We start from the raw sequence: 17,384 nt of genomic DNA, 5'->3' as shown, positions 1-17,384 counted from the left end.
GATTGTAATGTCTTCTTAATGAACTATTTAACGATGACAAGTGGACTTATTTTGTGCGGGTCCGCAAGAAGGAAAACCTAACAAAATATTCCATTGTTCCAAATAACTAGGCAGCGTCTTTGGTGGTCCATATTAGAGATGTAATCAACAGATTTGTTCAGGCCGGAAGTGTAAACGAAGGAAACTGGAAGGCTTTCAGAATTCAAGTGATTAAAAGACAGTTTAAAGACTACAAGAAGAAATGACACGTGTCGCAATGTAGTAAAAGAATTTTGAAAATAAATGAAGCCTAGTCAAGAGTCTGGCACATTTTTCCTTTGAAAACAGAACATCTGTTTTTATTTTTTATCGCCCTCAGAAAGGAAGACGCGTCTTTACCGATGTCAAACTGTTAAAAATTATGTTATATGTAGAGGAATAAAATTGGCAATGAAATTTGAATAATTTTATCTGTTATGGGGTGATTTTAATTATTTATTAATTTTTTTACTTTAAAGAATATTATCTTTAAAACCCTTATTTTTAGGCAACCAAGTAATCACATCAATTTACCGTTCGTCTAGTGTAGTTACGTTATGTCTTATATTATAAGTGATAAATTTCACAGTCGACTACGATGTGAGGAACGTCTATAGTAATAATTTGGACTAAAACATTTTTTATGCATTTTCTTTTATTTTAATGTTAAGTCTTCCTCTGTGTTGAAGAAGACTTTTTAATAACAGAAATGGGGGTTTCAAATGAAGCAAAAAATGTTATTCCTCTGAAATAATAAAAAAAAATATCTGACTTTTATTAACTTTGGAAACTTCCAGACTTCGAAGTGCAAAAATGGTGGACGCGCTGGGAGTATGCGAGTGAACTTGTTTGGTATATCTCCTCTTGAGCACACTAGATGAGACGTAAAGGTGTTTCCATATTAAAATGAAAATAAAAGTTTTATACTTCTATGCGGTGCTGGTTGAAAGAAATCGATTGAATATTCTTTATTTCTGAAACTTTTCGGTCACGAACCGTATGAATGGTGGACGCACTGGAAAAGACGTGAGTTAATTTGCTCGCTCCAAAATCTATACAACAGGTTCATCAATAAACAAATGTGCGCAACGCATCCACCAGTTTTCTAATTCACAAAACTACAAGTTTTACAGTTGATAATTAAATCCAGATATGATTTTTCTCTATTAGCTTCTTAAATAAGATTAATAATAGTTATTTAATAAACTAGTTTGTTAATGAAGGCGATTAATAATCGAAACTGTTTACACGAACGAGTGTAGCGAGTGAGTGCCTTTAATAGTTGAGATTATTAATCGCCCATTAACAAACGAGTTGATTACAAAATTTTTTCGTTCACGCAAACTTTTTTTTTGTGACAATTTCAAATTAAAGCCAAATCAAAACCAATTTCATCTTTTTCGATAAAGATGAGACCTTATAAAATACCTTCGTCCTTTTTTTGTCCTCAAGGTAGGCCATTTTAAAATTTTTCAACACTTTCTATTCACTTTTCGACAAAGAGTGTCAGAAGACGTCAACTCCATTCACATTCAATTTCACGTAAAAATTACGGTTGCTAAGAAAACCTAGTTACCTTTGAAAAATATGACATGCGAATTATAACCAAAAAAGTCGGCTTTTGGAAAAGTGAATTCGTAATTGTGCAGTTATGGAGCTATAAAATATAAAAAACCCTGATGCACTACCTGCTGCAGTGTTGGTAAGTGCAGCAATGCATGTTCGAGGTTGTTTATACATCAAAATATCATCAAAATGTCAAAATCGCAAAAATCGTTGATTAACGAAAAATAGTGTATTAATGAGGTCCATTAATACACTATATTTAGACAAAATAATTCATTAATATTGAAAAAAACAAGCGGTCAACGGAAAAAAAATTAATAAAATAGTAATTTATTATACGAGTTTTATAAGACACCATTTTGTCGCACGCGTCTTAAAACAAACAAGTGTGACAAAATGGCTTATAAAACGAGTATAATACAATATTTTTTCTATTTTGCCCCTTAAATTTAAAAAAAGTTCGAAACATAATGCTAGGAAAATTATATTTAACAAATATAAGGGTTGGTAACGCTGGTAAATAGACGAACAATTGTAAGTTTTGAATTTAAAGTGTCGTGAAATGCAGTGATCACCTAGCAACAACTCACTATGAGTCACTGCCAACATTAAAATTTTAAGTAAATGTTCCTGAAACGCGTATCGAAAAGAGCTCCTTTTCGAAACCCGTTTGAGTGTTATACTGACTGTGTTATAGGTGCAAAATAGAAAAAAAAAATTTCTTCATCTCTGATTGGCGAAACAAAAATAAATACGTGTTCCCCCGGCGCATCCACCAAATCAGTAATAAAAAATAAAAAATCATACCTTCAGGTTTTTTTTTTGTCTGAATCTGTTTGTCAATGTTGCGGCTTACTATCCCCTTGACAAACACCTTTGAAAAGTGCTACTTTGTTTTGTAAAGCAAAAGTAATCATTTTTGACATAATTTATCCTCAAATAATTTTTTTCTGAATATTTTTTTCTTTAAGGTTAAATTCAAGTATTAGTCTAGTATTTATGTATTTTTGTCATTGCATGCCATAGTACTGTAAAAATAAGTTTGCGAACAGTCGTAACAATTTTCCTTAGTGTATTAGTGTATTATTTTTTACATGATAAATTATAATTTTCTGTTGCCAGATGCCAACTCGCAAAGAAGTTTTTGTTTCTTTTTTGCTGTTTACTTTATGTTTTGATATGTTATGAAGCCAAACAGCCGAAATGTTGTCCTTTAAAGATTGTTAGTTGTATTTGTGATTTTCATTCATGACTCTATTAAAACACGTGTTTTATTATTTACACGTGTGTTATACTTCGTCCAGCGACAGATTGCGAGGTTTTAAATTATAGACTTCTAGCCAACACTACAAATGCACCAGAATACATTAATTAGAGTATAATTTCAGAGCAAAAAATATTATTTTTTCGAAGTTTTGCTGCGTGGCTTTTCGTTGGGATCATACGGTGGAAATTGCAAGCAAAATTAAACAAACGTGGTTAAAACCTACCTACAGGAGTACAGTAGCTTGTTTTACATTATGTTGAAAAGAGATAGCAATATAACAGTTGTTCTACTTATTAATTGATCCATCGGACTATAATTAAAAAATGGACTTTAGTTAATATTTAGTTATCAATGATTTCTGAAAATGATCTTTGAAAATATTTTCGTGTAACATGTTACTCCCACGAGTGACACATATTGTTTCAGCAAAGACACTTCATTCGGGCATAAATAACCCTATCGCGTTACAACTCCAAGTAACCTAATCTATCTCTCGTGTGTGTCGCGCATCATCTTGTTGAAATATAGAGTTACGAACGCTCGAAACTGGTGAAGGGTGTGTAATCTTCCAGGACATTTTTATCGCTCGTTATATTAGTGGTGCAACACTCGAACGTTTCGTCGAACCCTTAAAACTTGTCCGGATCGAACCCTCCGTCGTTAGATAACGTCCCGAGCCTCCCCAACTAAGTTAAATAAACCTTTTGTTTGGGTGCGTGTCGCATTTTTCTCTTCTTCCGACGCAGATCGATATCTCTTTCCTTCTATAATTTTATTAAGCAACGGCCCCCGTTCAAACCTTTGTTTACGCCCCGGAAAATTTTCCTAAATATTTATTTAAGGTCGTCCGGAATTTACGACATCTCTAAAAATTTATCTGGCCTTTTTGCGCACCGCTTCCGAATATTTTATTCAGAACGGGGGGACGCCGCCGCCGTCGCACGTACGTGCGCTTTATTTTTTCGAAAGCTCGCTATTAATTTTAACGGCACTATGTGTGCTGATTAAAATTCTCCGTGTTTTATTTTACGTCGTCGCTGATTTGCATACGTTCATGCGGCCCCACCCCCCGATGAATACTTTATTATCATTAATTATTCCGGCGGAGTCGTGCAAAAATACGTAAATGCGTCCCCGAGGGTGGGGCGGCGGAAGTCTTGCATTCTGCTGATGGGGCGGAAACGTCGATCCACAGGTTGCTTTGCTGACTTTTGGGTTCGTGTGATGCAGGTGGTGCGGAAGGGATTTCGGCGCCCCCCAGGACGCGAACAATGCACGACGAACGCGACGGCGACATTTCCGAACTGCGATTCCGATTGTGGAAACTGTTCCGTTAATTGTTATTTATCCCTTGTGCAGGCGGGGAATGCGCCGCCGTGTCGGGACAAAGCGTCGACGCTTAATTAATGACGAAATATCGTTCATTAACTTCGAACTATTCCGGCTGGAACGTGCGGAAATTTTAAAGAACGGCTTCCGGAATGTCGACGAACGGGGGGAATTTCGGGGGGCGGCGACGGGACCGACCACTTCGAAAAGTTGCTCCAGTTTGGCGACCCTTCTGCTCATTTTGTTGCCGTTCGGTGGAGTGACGCTAAGAGATGTTAAGAGAAGTCATCGCTGGACCACCAAGGTGGTACCCATTAATAAAAGTCGTACCGGAGGTTGCTGCTTCACTATCTTGCCGTCAAGGTACGAATAAGTCGATGAACAATTGCAAATAGTACTTTTAAAATGGGCAGGTACTTAACAATTACTACAGTACTTAACAATAGAAAACAGTTTAAAAAATTGTATTTGAATTCACTGAATTTCTTGAGAGTTTTTGGTACCTTTGTAAGAAGAACCAAATCGGAAGGGTACCGATTAAAGATCAGTACTGTTTTAGGTTGTGTACTCGTAATTTTTAACCTGCAAAAAATGGTGCTTAAAACGAACGTATAGCGGTTTATTGCTGCGAGTTATGAAAGCAAAAAAAAAAAGTTAAAGAGCGCCACTGGTGGTTGGACAACCAAAGGTAGTACCGATTCACTAAAAGTGGTACTGAAGATTGCTGAACCATTGTCTTGTCATTGAAAGTACGAATAACCGGAGGACAAAGTCTAGAACAGTACTGTATAAAATGAGATGGTACTGATCAATTATTACAGTACTACCCAGTAGAAAACAATTTCAAAAGTAGTACATATATGAATTCACTGAATTACTTGAGACTTTTAAATATTTTTGTAAAAAGAACCAAATCGGAATGGTACGACTTAAAGATCAGACTGTTTTAGGTTGTGCTCTTAAACGCCACTGGTGATTGGGCAGTCATAGGTAGTACCGACTTACTAAGAGCTGTAGTGTAGATTGCTAAACCAGTGTCTTGTCATTTAAAATACGAATAACTCGACGACAATCTTTAAAATAGTAGTAGTAGAATAGAAATGAGATGGTACTGAACAGTTATTATTAAAGTACCGTGCGTTCAAATAAAAAAAATCAGAGTAGGCGAAAATGGTGGTTTGAACCAATCAAAGCATCAGAATAGCACAGTCCAGGTAACTCGATTTTTTTTTAATTGATCGCACGTTACTTACTAAATTATAAAAAACAATAAAAAATGTTGTTTGAAATCGCTGAATTACTCGACAGTTCTTAGTGCTTTTGTGAAAAGAACCAAATTAGGATGGTACCATTTAAAGGTCAGTAATGTTTTAGATAATGCTATTTTTCAGTTGCAAAGAGATGTCTTTAAAATGAACACTTAGCAGTTTGTCGCAGCGAGTTTTAAGCGAAAAGTGAAAGACATGACAACGTCGATATTTAAACGTAAAGGTCAGAGTTGAAGTGTAAGGAGATGTTAATGGCACCGTCCTTTCAGTTGAGATTAAAAATTAATTCAACTTTCTACTAAACGAAGCAAATAATGTGAAACACGAGAATTTCTTCACTGCAAAAATTTCAGTCCGTTTTAATGACATCTTTTAAAATAGTTTTGTAGTTGGCAGAATGAGATTTTTTGCAGTTAGTGGCAGAGAGACAAATGTGTAGTATGTCTGGTTCACTTTCTTGTAACATTAGTGTAAGATTTTTACAATTTTTAAGTGAAATATAAAATAGTTTTTTCGGCGCATCCATCTGATATTAAAGTGCAATTTGCCATTTGATTTAAGTGGAGAAAAATCTGCAACAATTTTTTTTTTTAGATCAAATTTAGCTCGCTGGGCAAAGATATTTAATTCGTGTTTTTCCTGGAGCATTCTATAAATCTATACAACAGAAGATTTAGCTTTGATCTAGGTCATTCGACAGGAGAAGTTTCGAGATGTTTTAACTCCCAGCGCATCCACCAATTTGTGTTTATAATAATTAGGGCCCGGATTTTAGGCAATTAAAAAGTCGGAAATAGGTGCCTAAAATAGTCCCTTAAACTACTGCAAATAGTCCCTTAAAAACTGAAAATAAGCCATACTAGGTCCTTAAAGTTGTGGTTAATTAAATTAAAAAATGTGTTTTTAAAGTTTTAAGTAGGTACACACAACAAGATATTTACTAATTATTTTTTATTAATTAATATACAATACTACAAGTTTGTTAGTTATTTACATTGTTACGTATTTACATTGCATACAAGATATTGCTCTAAATTTTCTACTTTAAAACATTGTCGGTTATCCACCAAAATGGACTTATATTTTGAAAAACTTCTTTCTACCTCGCAAGAGGTAATGGGCGCAAATTTGTAATAAATTTCTTCCATTTTGGTGTCATGTTCCGGCACATCTTCACCTCTAAAAATTCTTGCCAATTCTAGAAGAAATTTGTATCCAGGATTTTTTTCAGTAACATCTTCAAGTTTTTTTAATGCTACTGCTGCTACAGGGCCTGGAGATTTTTTTAGGGAGGTAAATACGTTTTCAACAATTTTGATTGAATCGGTTAAAGGTAACCCATTTTTTTCCAATTGAGTAATACTTTCGCAGATTATTTTAAAATTACTGCGAACATAAATTAATTGGTTTTTTATTCCGGGTTTCTTCATTATAGACTGTGCTTTTTGAATAGCAACAGCAGAACTTCCATCAAAGGACATGACAACCTGTGAGTAGTTAAAAACAGTTTAACAATCAATTAATTTGCTTATCTTTTATATACTTACTTCTTTAATGGAATCAAAGTGTTCGCTGTAAAACATAGCAGCCTGAAGCCATGTTCCCCATCGTGTTAAAATTGGCTGTGGAGGCAGTGGCATTTCTTTTAGTTTTTCTTTGTACATTTCAACTCTCAAAGGTGCCTTAACGAAAATTTTTTTCACGTTCGAAATTAAATTATCCACATCTTCATATTGATAGCGAATTTTTTCAGCCACTAGATTTAAAGCATGCGCTAAGCATGTGACATGCACAATTTTTGGATAAAACACCTTAAGGTGTCTACCAGATTTTATCATATATGGTGCTCCATCCGTTACAAACAAAAGAAACTTTTCAGCAACAACTCTGGTACTCCACAAGATTTCTACGCATAGAAATTTTAAATCAAAATAAATTTAAAAAAGTGAAAAACCCTTACCTCAAGATTGATTTACGAATCTAGCTATTGTCTCATGATTTGTTCTTTCTAATTGTTTAGACGCCAAAAGATAAGATTTTCCAGGTTCATCTTCTGAAAGTTTCCCAACCAGACAATTCGCCACATATCGCCCAAGTGCATCTGTTGTTTCGTCAACTGAAACCCATATGTTAAAAGGATCCAGCTCATTCCGAATGCGGTCAATAGTCTAAAAGTGAAAATAATTTTAAATTAAATATTAAAAGATAGTATGTTCATACATCTTTGTAGCATTTTGGTAAATAATTTTTCCGTAAAGTAGACTCATCCGGAATTTTTCTACCACAATATTTTGTCAGAAAATTCTGAAACGCAGGATTTTGTAGTTTGTGCCATGGTATATTGGCAGCTAAAAAGACGTTACAAAGTTCCATATTGAATGTACTATTTGCCGATTCCTCCAAGTTCTGTGTCAGCAACGTTTGCCGAAGCGGTGTCATAATGTTCTCTTTATGGATGGCCGTTTGCTCATGCTGTTGCAAGTGACATTTTTTTTCCCATATAAACTACAAAAAATAAAATTTTCAAATAAGTAAAAAATATAAAATGACATATTTTTAATTATGCTTAACTTACCAGTTTACCACAAGCTTTACAAAACATTTCTCGGGTTGATTTTATTTCATATAAATCTTTCTTGCTTGTCCACTGTAATATTTTTTCGCGTAAACTAATTTTTTGTTTCGGCATTATGTTCACTTTAAACAGGTTCACAAGAAACACGACCACTGCACGGAGATAAAGTAAACGAGAAATGACAAATTTGTAATGCTTATATTTACGTCTCCCACCAAATTTCAGAGGAGATGGTTAATTTTATATTTCTTAAATTTTTAGAAAATGACACCCTTAAGGTTTCTCTTATTGTTTCACTTCGGGATTTTAATTTTCGTTTTTATGGCAAGGACCATTTTATAAACGTTAAAGCTTCTAACAATACCTAAGTATCAGAAAACATTAGACCGCGTATACCTGCACCCCTTCGAACAGAGGCAAACAGATAAACTCTGTAATTTATGCCAGTCCAGTCTAATGGTTTGTGGTACTTAGGTATTGTCGGAGTATTTACCGCTGACATCATGGTCCCAACCGTAAAAGCGAAAAAGTAATTCCTGTATTGTACTGCACTTTGTACATTTCAGTAATTACATCTCCTTAAATTTTAAAATCATAAAGCATTGTAAATTTTATTGAGGTACCACTTTTACATTTTCAATACCGTAAACTTCCCAGAATTCGAAAATTGGGAAAAAACCGCAAAAATGAAATTGATTTTTGGTCATTTTAGGCATGTTCAGGCAGTTAAAAGGTAAAATAGGTATTTAAAGGGCATTTTAGGCCGAATAGGCAGAATCAAATATGGCTCTAATTACTCTAATTAAGCCAGAAATCATTTATAGACAAGTTTCATACATGTGCCTTAAAAAATAAAAATAGTCCATTTTGCCTAAAATCCGGGCCCTAATAATAATTAAATTAATGATATCGAATTTATTTTGTTAACTGCGAACATTATTATTGATTTTCATTATTGTCATTTTCACTTGATGTAGATCAAGTAATAAAAATATAAAATGATTTCCAAACACATTCCGACGCGTCCACTATTTATTTAGATGAAGAATTACGAATAAAAGTATGTAAGTAACTTACTTTACCAGTCTGACCATAATAAAATATCGATGTTCCGGCGCATCCACCATTTTTGTAAATTACAGAGTGACATATTTTACGGTTATTGCAAAACATAAAAATATGTAATCTATCTGATTATTCTCATTATAAGGATTTTTGTGTATTATTTTAAATAAGTGGTTTGTTCTAGTACTATAATCATAATGGTAATTCATGTCTTTATTCTGAGCTATTCACCACTTGCGTAATTTATGTACATACTAGCAAGTATTGCTTTTATTTAAACAGAAAAAATATTCGCTAAATAAATATCAAATTATTTCCTAACTTCAATCCTGGCGCATCCTACCGACGATATTACGACTAGTTTTTAATTTGCCTTACAACGATCAAATGAAAATATACAATTTATATTACTATTACATATAATATTTTATCTACGATCGTGTAAAAAGTAGGCACTTTTTGCACTAAAAATCGTTGTCAAAGTTGACATTTAGTGAACTGACGAATTCGTGCGATAAAACTTTTAGTGTACGCTTTTTTGGCACAGAACTATCAGAATACAACAATACATACAATTTGTTGGAAACATTATTTAGAAGTAGGTTGCTAAATGGCGTGGTTCTCAAACGACTTTGGCTATTCATAAAATATTGAATCAATAATAATTATTTTATACAAGTTTATGTTGAAACCGGTGCGATGATCTCACGATCGTAGATAAAATGTTATAAGACATACGTTTAAAAAGTTCCTTTGTTGCACTCACATCCTTTAAAATACTCCCTCGTACCTCGGTCGTATTTTAAACCCGTTCGTGCAAGGATAATTTTTACACTTATATCTTAAATAACTATTATGATATGTATCTATAACACACATATTTGTCTGATATTTAATAAATAAAACTGCGTCTTTTTATCTTTTCCGGCTGGTGTATTAATTAATTAAAAAATGGTGGATGCGCCGAAGAAATGTTTGTTGAGGTAGGTGAGAACTAAAGATACATTTTATAGGCTGTTGTAAGAAGAACCAGAAGGAAAAAGCATATTTGCAGTAACAGTAAACCTTTCTGGTTTGTGGTTTATAAAACTGGGAACATTTGTACAGTTGTTTGGTTGTAAAGATATGTCTTAAAAAATATTTTGTTATTACGTGATCATTTAAAAATTCAATCGTAGGTATAAAACTTATAATTTTGCAACATTCCAAAAATTGTGGACGCGCTGAAAAATATTTAAGAAAAATGGAAAGATTTAAAAGAGATTAGAAGACATATTTTTGTTGTTAAAATTAGATTTAAAAAAATTAGTTCATGCGTGCAATCTGACAGTGAACGAGTAATGACGGTGTGTATAAATTACAAAAATGGTGGATGCGCCGGTAATTTTTTTCGCTAAACCTTCAACTTACATTTTATAAATTTTGCTATAAGGAAGCTAGTGAAGAAAATTGCATATTTTGTGGATTGGAAGAATGGTGGATGCGCTGGAGAGTATTCGAATAAAATCTATTTGAGAGGTTTTTAGATTTTTATTTTTATGAGAAGTTATAGGAATGGTGGATGCGCCGGGAGATGTTTGAAAAATAAACCTATTGGTTGTTGGTCGCGTTAGGAGAAATGAAGTCGCCGCGTTTTGCAGATTTGGTTGTGAACAATCCAACTAGACAATCCTCACGTCTCCATCTCTTATACTAACGGCGAAAATTGTCAGTTCGCAATTTACCACTTTCATACCACCAACGCAGAAAAAATCCTCATTAACATTCCCATCAGTTCCTCTTTCGAGTTGTTTCTCTTCTATTCAATTAATTCCTTCATTTACATTCCTATCAAGTCCCTTTGTAACAGCTTTCCCAGATTTTCGTGTTTACAATTTTCCAGGCGCACTTTTCCCGACAGGTCAAAGACACCGCCCCACAAAACCACCACTCCATCACCAAAAGGCATTTTTCCATCGATCAGTTCTCACGTGGAATCCCCTTTCGCTCTTCCGCAGCGGATGCGAAGCACACGCCGCCTCTGTCCCCTGGAAATCTGCCAAAAGTTGTGTATGTGTGCGTTTGTGAACTGAACATACTTGTTGATTGGAATACATAATTGATTTGGAAGCGGGCGGCGCCCTCTGTGCGCCCGAATAGAAAGCAGCTTTTTATGGGCGAGCTCCCCTATTTGGGATTCATGTATGGGCAACAATCTCGGCGCAGTTATTTAAAAGTTTTTTTTTTGGAAAGTGCTGCGAAAAGCGACTTTTTCTCAGGACGAATTCAATTTGCATAGTTTAACGCTTGCGGGGGCGGCGGGTCGGCCGTTTTGAAATAAGCGAAGGGGAGGAGGGGTGAGCGGAAATGCTTAGCGAGTGGAGGGAATGCGAAACTTAAAAAAAAATTAAACGGTGCTCGTCAGGATTAAAAACTACCCCGGCGCATCCACCGTTTTGCAAGTTATGCGAATCGACAGTTTCATAAAAAATAACGACCGAAATTAATGTTGTTGAACATTTTATTTACTTGTTTGCATTCACGTAAAACAGGATTTTACTCGATGACACTAAAACCGCTTTGTGTCCGTTGGTGAGTGCCGGATGTGCGCTATACCTTAAATTTTAATTAATATTTGTAGGTAATTATAAAGCTCTGCTAGAGGGAAAGCTTTAATAACTCATCTTACCTAATTACTAGCCGTGTTGGGGTACCTTAGTCGTATAATATCATGAAGCTGTAGTCTAGCCGAGCGAAAAACGACGTCTTTGGTCAGTGTTTTGTTGCAGATATCTGCGTCACCTGTCACACCGTGTTGTTTCAACATTTTTTGTCCCGGATTATAGACAAGGACGAGAGGAGTCGGTATTCGTTTTGACCTCGCCCTCCTCATCGACTCCCTTTCTAAATTATATTATAAACGATCCGGTCAAAAGGGAATTGTTTTCGGTCTTTTATTATACGTTGTTTTTTGCCCTGACCAGCTGGTACTGAAGCACGAAAATTAATCCGAAAGTGTTGCAGACACTGATAAATACTTGGAAGAAATTACGTAATTTTCTGGTTGGTAAAGAGTGATTTGATCGATTTTGGAACAACGGTGGATGCGCAAAAATACTAATAGAGTGTGTTTTGTAAATGTTATCGTGGTAACGAAAAAATAGTATACTCGTATGTATTTGTGTCTGTAACAAATGCTCAGTATAATATTGCAGTTTGCTAGAATGGTGGATGCGCAGAAGAGATAATAGAATTGTTACAATTACACATTTACATCTTTGGTGCTTTCTCTTAGGGAATTAGAGTAATGAATAGAATGGTGAAAATTTTGCAGTTGTCAATTTGTGGTATTAAAAAATGATGGATGCGCTGAAAAAGAATTCTAATCAATAATAATAATCGCATACATATTTTTTGATACTTATATGTTTTAATGTTATCGCTCTACCTATTAAAACAGAACTGGGAAAATGAAATTTTGAATAAGTTAATTAGACATTTTTTATTTGGTCCTTTTTGCTATATACAGGGTGTCGCAAAATTAACGTATGCCAAGTCGGGAGTCTTGTAGGGAAAAATCTCAGGAATCTCGAAAAAATAAAATAAAAAATATAGGGAGGGTCTTTACAAAGATGTATGGATCTGAAGGTTCAAACTTTTCATCATTCATCATGTTTTCTTCAAATAAAAAATATAAATGGTTGACATTCATTTTGAAATATTAAAACATTAAAATATAAATGAAAAGACATTCCTTGAAAAAACAGCTTTATCTCGAAAAAATAAAAGTTTTATTTTTCCAATTTTTGTTCAAAAGGGAAGTAGCTAGAATGTTAATCAGGTACTTTTGAACAAATATTGGCAACTTTGATATTTTTTTTTCAAAGTGACAGCAACTTTTTTTTAAACATTTTTACTTGGTCAACAGGATATCATCCCCTCCTAAGCCCCGAACTCGGAATATGATAATTTTAAGACACCCTGTATAACCTGAAAATTGATTCAGAGTGTGAGATGGCGGAGAAACAAATAGTGGACCAACCAGAAAATAATTATAACATGCCAATTGTATATTATTTATATCTATATCATTGTATAGAGTAAAAAATAATTGTAAAGTAGCGTTGCCAATTTGGTGGATGCGCCGAAAAATAAATATTACAAGAATAAAATACATTTACGTCTACACATGCATGTTGTTATCCTTTTCGAAACTATTGTAGTAATGGAATAATATAGAAAATAATTCTTTCTATTAGCCAGTGTGAAAATATTCAATTCAAAATATAAATGGTGGATGCGCTGAAAAATAGTAATAATCAATAATAACCGCAAAAAATTGGTTTTTGTGGTTATCACTTTTCATAGTGAAATAGAAAAAGATTCTCACCCTTACTGACTCGGAAAATAGTAAATTTTAAGTTTGCGAGTGGTGAATGCGCAAATAAAAATTTGAATGCATAATTAGATATTTTTTGGTATGGTGAGTTAGTTATAATTATATGACCTCAAAACTAAGCTTGCGAAGAAATTATTGATGTTAATGCCATGTACCGTGAGTATTTTATTGATGGACGATAAAATGGTGGATGCGCAAAATACGTAAAACTAGCTATTGTATATTTTTATATGTTACGTCTTCTTAAAGAAATATGTTACAAGTATACAGTAGAAAATAATTATAAAGTGGCGTTCCAAATTTGATGGATGCGCCGAAAAATAATTATAACATGACAGTAAAGTACTTTTGCTTTAGTAAACCTGGAAATATTCTATTTACTTTGCATGAGCGGTGGATGCGCTGAAAAAAAAAGTCATGACATGGCAACAGTATATTTTTATAGCGTTACAATCTTCTTAAAGAAACATGTATAGTATAGAATAAGAATATGTACATTTACATATGTTGCGTTTCTGTTTGAGAAATGTGGTAGTGAAACAAAATATTCATATTACTTTGCATAAATGGTGGTTGCGCTGAAAAATAATCATGTACGGCTGAGTACTAACTCTAAACATATTTTATCTGTGCTGGCGCTCTTTTAGGAAAATGTGTTGTTGTAGCACAGCGAAATAAAAATAATTCTTGAATTACCAACTGCGTGGTGAATTTATAATTTGCAAAACTGATGTGTACGCTGGCAAAATGTTACCAAAACGTTTACATTTTTTTGCTGCTTGAACTATTCGAACAAAGCTGAAACATTTAAGCTGCAACGCACTAGACGAGATTTAAAAATTCGGCTTTACTCCCCGGATTACACCCAAAACCGAAACATATAATTCAGCAGGAATTTGCAGAATTTAGCTTTGTGTAGGTCCCGACCTTGTCTTTTTCCTGCTCGCCCTTCATGCTCATTCGTATTTGTAAATTATATTATAAACGAGTCGGCCGCGGGAGGATTATTTGCGGCCCTTTATCATCAAGTGTTTGCTTTAGGGTTTCGCCGATAACCCTACCAAACCTTCCCTCCACCAGAGAGCCACCTACAGTATTTACCCGTCCATTGTCGCGCCAACTATTATATTAATTTTAACAGTTCAACAAAGGGAATCACTTCATGAACGGTGCAGCGGCGTGTGCAGCCGTCCAACTTCTTTCTTTCCGTCAAGTTTTAAATTGTAAATGAAACTCCGACGAACAGAGTGTAAAGTTAACTTTACGATTCGAATAGAGCATTGTGAGCTACGTCCGTTGAACGTCTAATAAATACGGAGGCGGCGTGCGGTGGGGCAGAATCGATGCCGAACCACTCTGTACATACCGTGCCCAAAATCTCGTGTATTTTCGTATGGAGGTTCGTTTTGAAGAGTAAGGTCACCTGGATGAATGTATGTTTGGTTGCATAGTTATATTGCAAATTTGAGTTGCAAAACGACCCTCCATAAGAAAATACATGGGATTTTGCATTTCATATTTCTACTGAAGTAATTGAGAGGGACGCCTCTAATTCGGAATTAGCAATTAGTGGAGTGACACACCACCCGCAACCCTGTCACGTTGTAAATTATCCAACCCCGTATTTTTTCCTACATAAAAATATTCTCTCCGCCATTATTTACGCTAATCCGTCCCTCCCTAATTACTATTTTCATTATTAAGAAATTAAATTACATCCTACCTGGTGGTCATTTTTATTTCCACAATAAGCCACTCATTAAATTAGCTTTTATTTCTTTATAGTTTCGTTATTATATTATTGCGCTCCTCTAATAAATTAGGGAATTGTGAAATATGGCTCTGAATAAAAAATTACCCCTTTTCACGTGTGCGCTTCGAATTATCCATATGGTGGAAATTAAAACGAATCGGCGTTTTTCACGCTCAGGAATCTGTTTGCCAAACACAATTCCACTAATTCGGACGATTTAGAGGGGCATTAATGCGGCGGTGCGCCCTCTGCCGGCGTCAAGATAAGTTGTGACAGGTGCAATTGTGCTTATTTTTTATTGTATTTGTTGTGGCGGTCGAAAAGTACGTTCACGATTCAGGTGCGGGCCGGATTTGTGTGGTTTTTGTTTGTTTGACAAAATGGCGTTGGTGTGGACGAAATGTCGAAAAGAAAACAGTTAAAGCGTCTGGCGGATGCTTTCAGAGAGAAACTCTGGCAATAAAAGGGAATTCAGAACTAACCGGAGCACTTCCTAACTTCAACATCAAACAATCAATCCATCTCCTGCGAGCTGTTTCCGGTGAGATTTTATTTGGAGCCGGTGTACAACCGCCATCTTTATTCACAAAGACGACGGACTCTCCGGAGTGGTGTTATTGATGGGGCCGGTTTCGATTGATCGTCCATTTTGTGCAATTTGCCGCCATATCCATAAATCGCGCGAACATCTGCATTGCCGTGTAATTCTCGTCCGGTCCCATTAAAATTGCCGAGGATTTCAGAACGACGCCCAAGAGACTGTTCAACAATCAAAAGGGGTAGAAAACTTTTACTATTTCCACTTTCAAGTTTCGATTCTGGAGGTTTACGAATCGGGGGGCGACAACGAGAAGGCGCGAACGTGTGTCTCGGGATCGGCACGTGATTACAAAGGTTTACAAGTGACTTGAAAATTACAAATTACAAAGATGTTGCAGTCGTAGAAAAAAACCGATGGTGGTTTAGAAAGGATCAATTCAACTAGAGAGTTGTTAACAGATCGTCAAGTTTAGACAAGATTACAAATCTTTAAGAAATTACAGTTTTTTGGTGGGGTATTACAAAATTACAATAATTTGCAATCTAGAATTGTCCTTAAAGAAATGTTACAATAGTTGTTAGAAAGTGATCACGCTAATTTGTTGTATAGAAAGAATTATTCTTCAAAACTTCACTTTTGGTGTGAAGTACAGTTTTACAAAAATTACATAGCTTCGCAAGCGACAGCTGAATTTTAAAATTGGCAAAAGTTAACGAACGTAGTGGAGAAAGAAACTATTTCAGGAAAAGATTGTAACTCTGTATGAAGTTACAGTTTTGCGTTGAAGTACAGATTTACAATTTCGGAAGAGAGCAGTTTAGAAAGAATGAATAAAATTACAGCTTGATATTGGAATAAGATCAAAGATTACAAAGCTGTACAAAATAATTGTCGTTAGGTAATTGTTACAATAGTTTACAAGGTGTAAATTGTAATAGTGTTGTACATAATTTGCTAACGGAAGATTACAAATCTTCTTTGAAGGAGAAGTTTTACGTTTTGAAATGCTACAAGACTGAAGACTATAAAGAGTAAAGATAGTTTAAAAGAAATAACCAAGATTGAAATGGTAGAATTACAAAGTTTTACAAGAAAATTACATTAGATCATTTTATAATAGTCTCCAATATGTCTTGCATTATACAGAAGGAGGGTTTCCAGTAGAAGAAGAATTACAAAAGAAGCTTACAAGTCGATGAATATTCTTTGAGCCGGAAACTAGGTCAGGCGGTTACAATGATTCCCAATGGATTACAATAAGTTTACAATCGGACGAGTTTCGGTCATACTTTTTGATTGAAAATCTGGGACAGAAGGGGTGAATAATGCGGGTTCGTGCCGTCGGCTGGAGGGCAGCGGTTGTTTATGTAAGGAAATCTACAGATTTCCAAACGGATATCTTACCGAGTTACATAAACAGAATCGGTGAACAGGCAATCTCCAAGATAAACACTTCAATCTTGAACACAATGCGTTCATCTAAATACACCATTTCGTATACAATTGCTTCTGTTCTCCATGTTCGGAATAAATTGATACGATTTTACACTCAATATGTCCATTCGAATCTTTCACGGTCACCCGACAACATCCACCTAATCTGGTCATTGTCGAGCGCGCTTCC

At 35.0% G+C, this 17,384-nt stretch overlaps 1 protein-coding gene and 1 long non-coding RNA gene across 15 annotated transcripts in view; both read right to left on the bottom strand.

The window, feature by feature from the left end:
* Positions 1-17,384, bottom strand: part of Shaw (Shaker cognate w) — an 85,088-nt gene that overhangs the window by 12,758 nt on the left and 54,946 nt on the right. The window lies entirely within an intron of this gene.
* On the bottom strand, positions 6,385-8,913 carry LOC138139174 (uncharacterized). 2 transcript variants are annotated; one of them, XR_011162221.1, is made up of 4 exons: positions 7,669-8,913; positions 7,409-7,616; positions 6,996-7,354; positions 6,385-6,935 (listed from the first exon to the last, which is right to left on the bottom strand). It is a non-coding gene; the product is annotated as an uncharacterized lncRNA (long non-coding RNA). The 2 variants fall into 2 exon arrangements; XR_011162220.1 differs by having other exon boundaries at positions 6,996-7,616.

This window comes from Tenebrio molitor, chromosome 9 (assembly GCF_963966145.1).
Source record: "Tenebrio molitor chromosome 9, icTenMoli1.1, whole genome shotgun sequence".
Classification (NCBI taxonomy): domain Eukaryota; kingdom Metazoa; phylum Arthropoda; class Insecta; order Coleoptera; family Tenebrionidae; genus Tenebrio; species Tenebrio molitor.
Note: the sequence above shows the minus strand (reverse complement) of the source record. Positions and strands in the feature narration are given on the sequence as shown.